Here is an 8,803-nt window from a genome sequence, read left to right as displayed (position 1 = left end):
TCCAAAAGCTCGATCAACTTTACTCTAATGGCACAAGATCAGAAATCAAATTGCCAACATCAGCCATTATTTAATGACGTAGCATGAATCATCATGATTCTCATTGTAATAATGCCAACAAGAATTTCCTATGCAATCACCAAGCTTGTAGAACCCAAACATGCGTGTTCCTCAAATTAAACTCAACAGCATTATATAAATCCATATTCAACCATAAGTACATTGCAATTCCAATTCTTCCGCAATAATGAAACTCTCAAGCCTTTAATTAATAAACCCATCTCACAAACAAAAAGATTAACTTTTTGATTGAAAATATTAATTATAAGAATCAATCACAAATAATTCCGCATAAATACAAATCTCAGCATATAGATGAAACCATAATTAATTGAGAACAGTTAGCAAGTAATTCATACAACCTCGAACAATAATAATAATATTAGGGCCGGTAGAATCGTGTTACCTTAAACTGTAAAAGCAACCGAAGATCATTCAAAGGATATTCCGAAAAACCAATAACCCAAGGAGGACGAACTGGCATACTAAAACGTGTATGGCAGATCAATGAGCAGGAGCTTCGTTGGTAGTGAATAGACTGCAATTTGTTCAAAGATGACAAATTTTGTGAACACAATAAAGCGAGGATGGCCATAAAATTGTATAGTAGCAATAGTAAATTAACATGATGATGATGATTATTATATAAATAGGATTGTGGATTTGTGGTTTGATTTGATAACAAAGAAGAAAAGAGATGTGTTATGACTTGGGCGGCAGAAGTAGAGAGACTAAAGAATAAATACATAAATATAAGGGTTAAACCCTATAAAGACTTAACCGACTTTAAACCCTTTTTTTCTTTTATTTTTCCTTTTATAAAATAAAATATCAGAATATAAGACAAATTAGTCACAAAAAAGATTAAAATATTTGGGGTATTACAATCTTCCCCTCTTAAAAGGAACTTCGTCCTCGAAGTTCGAATTTAGAAAAACAGTACTAGTTTAAAAATCGTTGGTATTACATTCCATCCTCCTTAAAAAAAAAGTTCGTCCTAGAACTTAAAAACTCAAAATTCAAAACAATTTGTGACACAAAACTTTAGGAAGGGTTTTAAAAGTGAAATCGACGGGGTCAAGATGTGACGATTTTAACACCTAACCAAGAAATAAACCTGGCTGTGATACCAATTGTAACACCCCTAAATTTCGGCTAAATAAAAACTTACATTTACTTTCAAAACTGGCCAAAATACAGAGATACTATAATTAATATACAAAGTTTTTCTTACAAAATGTGTCTTAAAATAAAATATACAAAATGAACTAAAACTTTTACAAAGTCTTTAAATAAAATCTTCACTTGAAATAAAATTCTTTTGAACGGCAGCGGAAGTAACCTGAAATAAAATCAGAAGACAGAATGGATCTACCCCCATGACGAGTAGCCCAGAAGGGAGAAAACATGTAAGCCGAAAAGCTGAGTAACAGATAACACCTCAATATAGGCAGCTTAGTTTTGGTCATGGCGTGGAAACAAGCACATGTAAAAATAAAAATAAACAAACAGAATAATAAAAACACTCCCCTATAACTCATCCCAATCTCAATCTTACTCCATAATATTTCTACTCTCCCTCTTCCCAATATTTAACCAAGTCTCAACTCATTACTTTGTCTCACTCATTACTCCGTCTCATAATATAATACTCCCAAGTAACCAAGTATTGTATTCTCATCGTCAACCCTAAGCCAAGGACAAGGGGTGAGTGAACTGGCTGATAAAACCGCGAAACAATATTTTCATCTCAATATCGATTTCAAACTCATAATAATATAACTCAATAACCATGGTCACTCTGGACCGTAAAGATACCTCGGCACACAGGCCCCACAACTCAATACCAGTAAGCAATTTTATCTCAATTTCAATATCGATATTGTCAAAGGTTCAAAGAACCGTGCTCAACACTTAAAGTAATACTCTAAGCTACTCACCCGCTAGCCAAGGTCAAAGGAAAAGACAATTAATGTTACAATCCTAGACCAAAATCCAAAAGCTCGATCAACTTTACTCTACATGGCACAAGATCAGAAATCAAATTGCCAACATCAGCCATTATTTAATGACGTAGCATAAATCATCATGATTCTCAATGTAATAATGCCAACAAGAATTTCCTATGCAATCACAATGCTTGTAGAACCCAAACACGTGTGTTCCTCAAATTAAATTCAACAATACTATCTAAATCCATATTCAACCATACGTACATCACAATTCCAATTCTTCCACAATAATGAAACTCTCAAGCCTTTAATTAATAAACCCATCTCACAAAAAAAAAGGATTAACTTTTTGATTGAAAGTATTAATTATAAGAATCAATCACAAATAACTCCGCATAAATAAAAATTTCAGCATATAGATGAAACCGTAATTAATTGAAAATAGTTAGCAAGTAATTCATGCAACCTTGAATAATAATAATAATATTAGGGCCGGTAGAATCGTGTTACCTTAAACTGTAAAAGCAACCGAAAATCATTCAAAAGATATTTCGAAAAACCAATAACCCAAGGAGGACGAACTGGCATACTAAAACGTGTATGGCAGATCAATGAGCAGGAGCTTCGTTGGTAGTGAATAGACTGCAATTTGTTCAAAGATGACAAATTTTGTGAACACAATAAAGCGAGGATGGCCATAAAATTGTATAGTAGCAATAGTAAATTAACATGATGAAGATGATTATTATATAAATAGGATTGTGGATTTGTGGTTTGATTTGATAACAAAGAAGAAAAGAGGAGATGTGTTATGACTTTGGCGGCAGAAGCAGAGAGACTAAAGAATAAATACATAAACATAAGGGTTAAACCCTATAAATACTTAACTGAATTTAAACCCTTTTTTTTCTTTTATAAAATAAAATATCAGAATATAAGACAAATTAGTCACATAAAAGATTAAAATAGTTGGGGTATTACAATCTTCCCCTCTTAAAAGGAACTTCGTCCTCGAAGTTCGAATTTAGAAAAACAGTACTAGTTTAAAAATCATTGGTATTACAAAAACGGGCCCAAAAGGAGCCATACAGGTTGGGTTGTTTTGTGGTGTTTGTTGTTATCGAATGTGGCTGCTGTGGTTGGCGTTGTTGGGCTCGACTGATGGTGGTCAGTTTGTGGGGTCGTGTCGTTACCACCGTGGTGGTGGTGGCTGCATTGGTGGCCGTTTCGTGGTGTTTAGAAGGAGGATGTTGTGTGTGTTGTAGTGGTGGATGTCGTGTGTTGTTGGTGGCCGTGGGTTGCTGACCGTGGACCACCATGGCTGGTGGTGGCAGCCCACGGTGGCAGCGGCCAGTGGTGATGGATGTCGTGGTGGTTGGCCGTAGTTGTGGGTCGTTTTCGCGGGTTTTGGGTAGCGTGTTTAAGACGAGTTTTAAATAGCCGAAGACGAGTTTTATTTAATTAATTAATTAATTCATCTTTAATTTAATTAGATTAGTTAGTAATTAAATATATTTAATTATTATATTTAGGTGACGGTTTTTGTGGAAGATCATTATTAGCCGGATTACTTACGGACTATGCTAAAAGGTAGGTTAATCCTACTCAGTTTTAATATATTTAAATGGTCATTGCATTATAACATGATATTGATTAATTGCATTGAATGAGTCGGTAATCGGCATGTTGTATGGTTTCTTGCATTTATTATATTGTTTTGTATGTTGGAGGAATTGGTGGTTTACTTGTTGTTATGGAGACGTGAGGCGGTTGGGATACCGTCTCACGCTCGGGTCGCCTCTTGGAGCTTCCCACTCCAAGAGGGATGTGCACATTAATGGCTTAAGTTATGGAGGGACTCGTGTGGTTGAGACACGACGTCTGGCAGGGGATCCGGTTGGCTTTCGGACCCGGTATGTCTGGGCGTGTCCCGGTATCTGTTTGTGGTTGTTGGTATGTCTGGGCGTGTCCTGGTACCAGTGTGGTTGTCGGTATGTCTGGACGTATCCCGGTACCGTGGTGGTGGTTGTTTGATAGCATGTTATTCATATCATGGTCATGTTGCATACTCACAAACTTTGAGTTGAGTCACGCTTTATTCATTTATTGAAATTGACGTTTGTGTGTATGTGTAATTTTCACCTATTTTCGGGGTGGCCTGTGTCGATCCATATGTTATTTACGATCATATGGGGAGCAGGTTAAGTACAGGTTTTCTTTTTGTAGTGATCGAGATTCGGGCCGCGCTACGGACTGTAGAGTCGAGTACATAGTCACTAGGTAGATGACATAGTTTTAGACGAGTTTTATTTCATTTATTCATTAGTTTATATTTGGAATAACTAAACTCTTTATTTATTTAATAAAGTTTCTTAATTGTAATTCCGATTTTACTGCCTCGGGAAACCGAGACGGTAACATTTCCTAATTACCTTGGCCGGGTAAAAAGGGGGTGTTACAATCATTCTCACGCTGCTATCAAAACCCGGTAAAATAACCCGTAAAAACACACTTACTCGATTAAGTAAGTGACTTACTCGATCGAGTGGCCCCTACTCGATCGAGTACCCATCAGACAGAATACTGTTTTGTATGCAAAACTCACTTACTCGACAAAGTAAGCCTTATTCGATAGAGTACCTAACAGCACATAAAAACGTAGTATTACAGTCTTCCCTCCTTAAAAATGAACTTCGCCCCGAAGTTCAAACCCATACACAAAAACAAACTTACTAACTCAACCACGACACAAAAACGCAACAAAACCTCAAAAACAAAACCCAACCACAACTCATACCGACTCAAAACCACTACAAACAGTATCAAAACCAACATAAAACCATACCAAAAACCTTATGAGATCATCTCCTACCCCCCTTAAAGAAACATGGTTACGTCCCCGTAACCACACATACCTGATCAAAAAGAGACGGATACCGCTCCTTCATAACCTCTTCCGTCTCCCAAGTTGCTTCCTCAACCTCGTGATTAGACTATAAAACCTTAAGCAACACTGTTTCCCCGGACCTAGTTTTGCGAACCTTGCGATCAAGAATCTGTTTTGGCACCTCAAGATAAGACAAGGATTCATCCAACTCGATGTTCTCCACCTCTAACACATGGGAAGGATCACTTACATACTTCCGTAACTGAGACACATGGAACACATTATGTACTCGATCCAAAGCTGGTGGTACGGCTAACCGATCAACAACCTCTCCCACAAGATCTAATATCTAATACGGTCCAATGAACTTTTGGCTTAACTTCCCTTTCTTACCAAACCGCATAACCCCACGCATAGGTGACACTTTCAAAAGAACCTTATCCCCAACCTGAAAATTCATGTCCTGATGGTGTAAGTCCGCATAGCTCTTTTGTCGGTCCTGGGCCGCTTTCATCTTTTGCCAAATCACTTTCACTTATTCTATCATCTCCTGTACCATATGTGGCCCTAAAACCACTGCCTCAGCTCTATCATCCCAGCAAATCGGACTCCTACACCTCCTCTTGTACAAAGTCTCAAACAGAGTGATAAGACAAGAGTTGGTCGTCACACATCCAATCAAACACATTTATAATACTCAACAAACAACTAGTGGTAAGTCGAGGTTGATCCATGGGACGGTGTGCTTTGGGTTCTAAGTCTCTCTATCTCAATTTGTGCTAGTGTCACAATTGATGGGGTTTGTAGTTGTATTCTAAACTAGTAAAAGCAATAAAGTAAATCAAGCAATAAAAGGAAGGATATAAACAAATGATTAAAAGTGCTAGGATATCATGGGGTCATAGGGGATTCATGGTGTTGATCATACAAACATGTTCACAAAGTTGCAAGCAATTATTGTTGTGGAGGAACCGAGTTGGTTTATGTCTTACGGTTCATAGGAAGGGTTGGGTCCCGGAGCCGAATCGATTAGATTGTACAACACCTACAAGTTGACTTACTTTCCTCCTATTCAACTTCTATGCATGGTCTAACAAGACTCGAGTTGGTTTATATCTTACAAGTCAAGTCGAGTAGATAAGGGATGGTTGTAAATGCAAGGATTCATAGGCTTAGCATTTCATCAAACATAACATATGCATAAAGTTGACATCACAACAAGCAAGCAATTTGATTATGAAAACATATTAGATTAAGCATTAATCAATCCCATGTTGGTTTCCTCTAATTACCCACTAATCCTAGCTAAGAGACTACTCACTCATTATCATGGAGAACATGTTATTAATGGTGTCAAACATAACAACAAGTGTAAACATGATAAGAGAATGAGGAAATAAACGATAAAGAGTAAAGAGTAAAGAAATTATACCAACTTAAGATGATCCAAATAATAAAGCAAAGAGTAATAGAAGAGACTTGATTGATTGATGAAGGGTTGTCAATCCTCCAATAATAACCCAATAATCTTCAATTACCCAAAAGTAATAAGCTTGAACAATAATTAAGGAGAGATTAATGTGTAATTTGTGGAACGATTAAAGAACAATATATTCTAATCTACTCCTAATTGAATCTAAGAGGAATTTCTAATGTAGAGGCTTAACCTAATCTCCAACCTCCTTTTTTGATTATTTACAAATGGGTTATATATAGTAGAGCTTCATTAGGTTAACTAAGGCTAAATTAGTAATTACATTTTTGAGTTTTAAGCAGGGAAATGCTAGTCTTTTTGGAGGGATGAGCATCTCGGCTGAAGACGTTGTGGTCAGTCCGTCCAGGAAGAGAAGACGCTCGGATTCTAGAGGGGGTGCACGGGCGTCTTTCTGGGAATCCGCTCGGATTGTAGTGGAGGAATCCGAGCGTCTTTGTTGCTTGGACGCTCGGATTGTCGTTCTGGAGGCGTCTTGCCAGTGAGGCCGCTCGGATTTTGTGACAAAATCCTTTCCTTCACTTTCCTTTTATTCCCGTATGATTGGTCTTTAGTTCTCGCTTCCTCTTCATACTGGTCCATCAAACATCGTTAAAATAGCTTCTAAATATGCACGAAAGACGGGAATTTCCGCCTTATTATCTTCTTTCCTATAAAACATACGAAATGCACTAGGAAAGCAAAATAGAAAGCATTTGACGGATAAAATGGTCATGGAATGATATAATAGTATGCAAAATAGGCTGAATTAGAGGACTAAATATGCTCAAATAATGGTCACATCACAGAGCCATCCCAATACGTGTATGGTAGCTGTTGTTGTAAGAAAACTCGATCAAATCCAACCTATCTTCCCAACACCACCAAACACCATCACACAAGCTCTTAACATATCTTTCAAAGTCTTGATAGTTTTCTCTGTCTACCCATCTGTTGCAGGATGAAACGCAGTACTCATCTTCAAGGTAGTTCCCATCATCTCCTGCAACTCTTGCCAAAACCGAGAAATGAACCTCGAATCCCGATCTGACAGAATGTCCTTTGGCACCCCATGTAACCTCACCACATGCTTCCTATAGCCATTAGCCAACTACACCTTACTCCATGTATCTTTCATTGGAATAAAGTGAGCTGACTTAGTCAAACGGTCGACTATCACCCATATCATGTTATTACCCTGTTGGCTCCTCGGTAAACCCACTTTAAAATCCATAGAGATAGACTCCCATTTCAACTCAGGTACCTCAAGAGATTGAATCTTACCGTACGGTCTTCGCTGCTCTCCCTTAACCCTCTGACATGTCAAACACCTAGCCACGAACTCAGTTGTTTCCTTTTTCATCCCACACCACCATAAAGTCTTCTTCAGATCTCTGTGAATCTTGTCACCACCCGGATGTACTGAATACGGTGTGCAATGAGCCTCTCTCATGATTATCTTTTTTTAACTCCTCATCCCTTGGCACACACCATCTCCCATCAAACCGAACACTCCCATCAGAATGAATAGAGAACCGAGTCACTGTCACTGTCCATTTCTCTACTCTAGTTCTCTACTCCTGAATCTTAGCATCAAGAGCTTGTTTCCTGCGTATATCATCATAAAGATCCGGCTCCACTATCAAGTCTCCTCTAGCATCCCCTTTTTGAATCACATGTATCCCCATATTTCCCACCTCATCTCTCAACCTCATCAAAGACATAGATGTGCATATAGAATGCAAACTCTTCCTGCTCAATGCATCAGCAACCACGTTTGCTTTCCCTTCATGGTATATGATATCCATGTCTTAATCCCAGATAAGCTCCATCCACCTCCTCTGTCTCATGTTCAGATCCTTCTGAGTAAAGATATACTTTAGACTCTTGTGATCAGAAAACACCTTAAAGGTCGCCCCATAAAGATAGTGCCTCCAAATCTTGAGAGCAAACATAATAGCACCCAACTCTAGATCATGTGTCGGATAGTTCTATTCATAAGGCTTCAATTGCCTAGAAGCATAGGCAATGACTTTCCCATTCCGCATCAACACACAACCCAACCCGTTCTTTGAAGCATCTATATACACCTCAAAGTTCTCACACCCTTAAGGTAAAGCTAAGATTGGAGCTGTGGTCAAACGCTCCTTTAAGGTTTGGAACGCCGTTTCACAACTTTCATCCCACCGAAACCTGTTCTCTTTCCTCATCAACGCAGTCATAGGCCTGGCAATCTTCGAAAAGTCTTTCACGAACCGACGATAGTACCCTGCCAAACCCAAGAAACTCCTCATCTCTGCCACGTTCTTTGGTGCTTCCCACTTAGACACCGCCTCTATTTTGCTAGGATCCATAGATACACCCTTTTTAGAAATCACATGACCCAGAAAAGCCACTTTCTCTAGCCAGAACTCACACATAGACAACTTTGCA

This window comes from Silene latifolia, chromosome X, assembly GCF_048544455.1.
Source record: "Silene latifolia isolate original U9 population chromosome X, ASM4854445v1, whole genome shotgun sequence".
Taxonomy (NCBI): Eukaryota; Viridiplantae; Streptophyta; class Magnoliopsida; order Caryophyllales; family Caryophyllaceae; genus Silene; species Silene latifolia.
Note: the sequence above shows the minus strand (reverse complement) of the source record.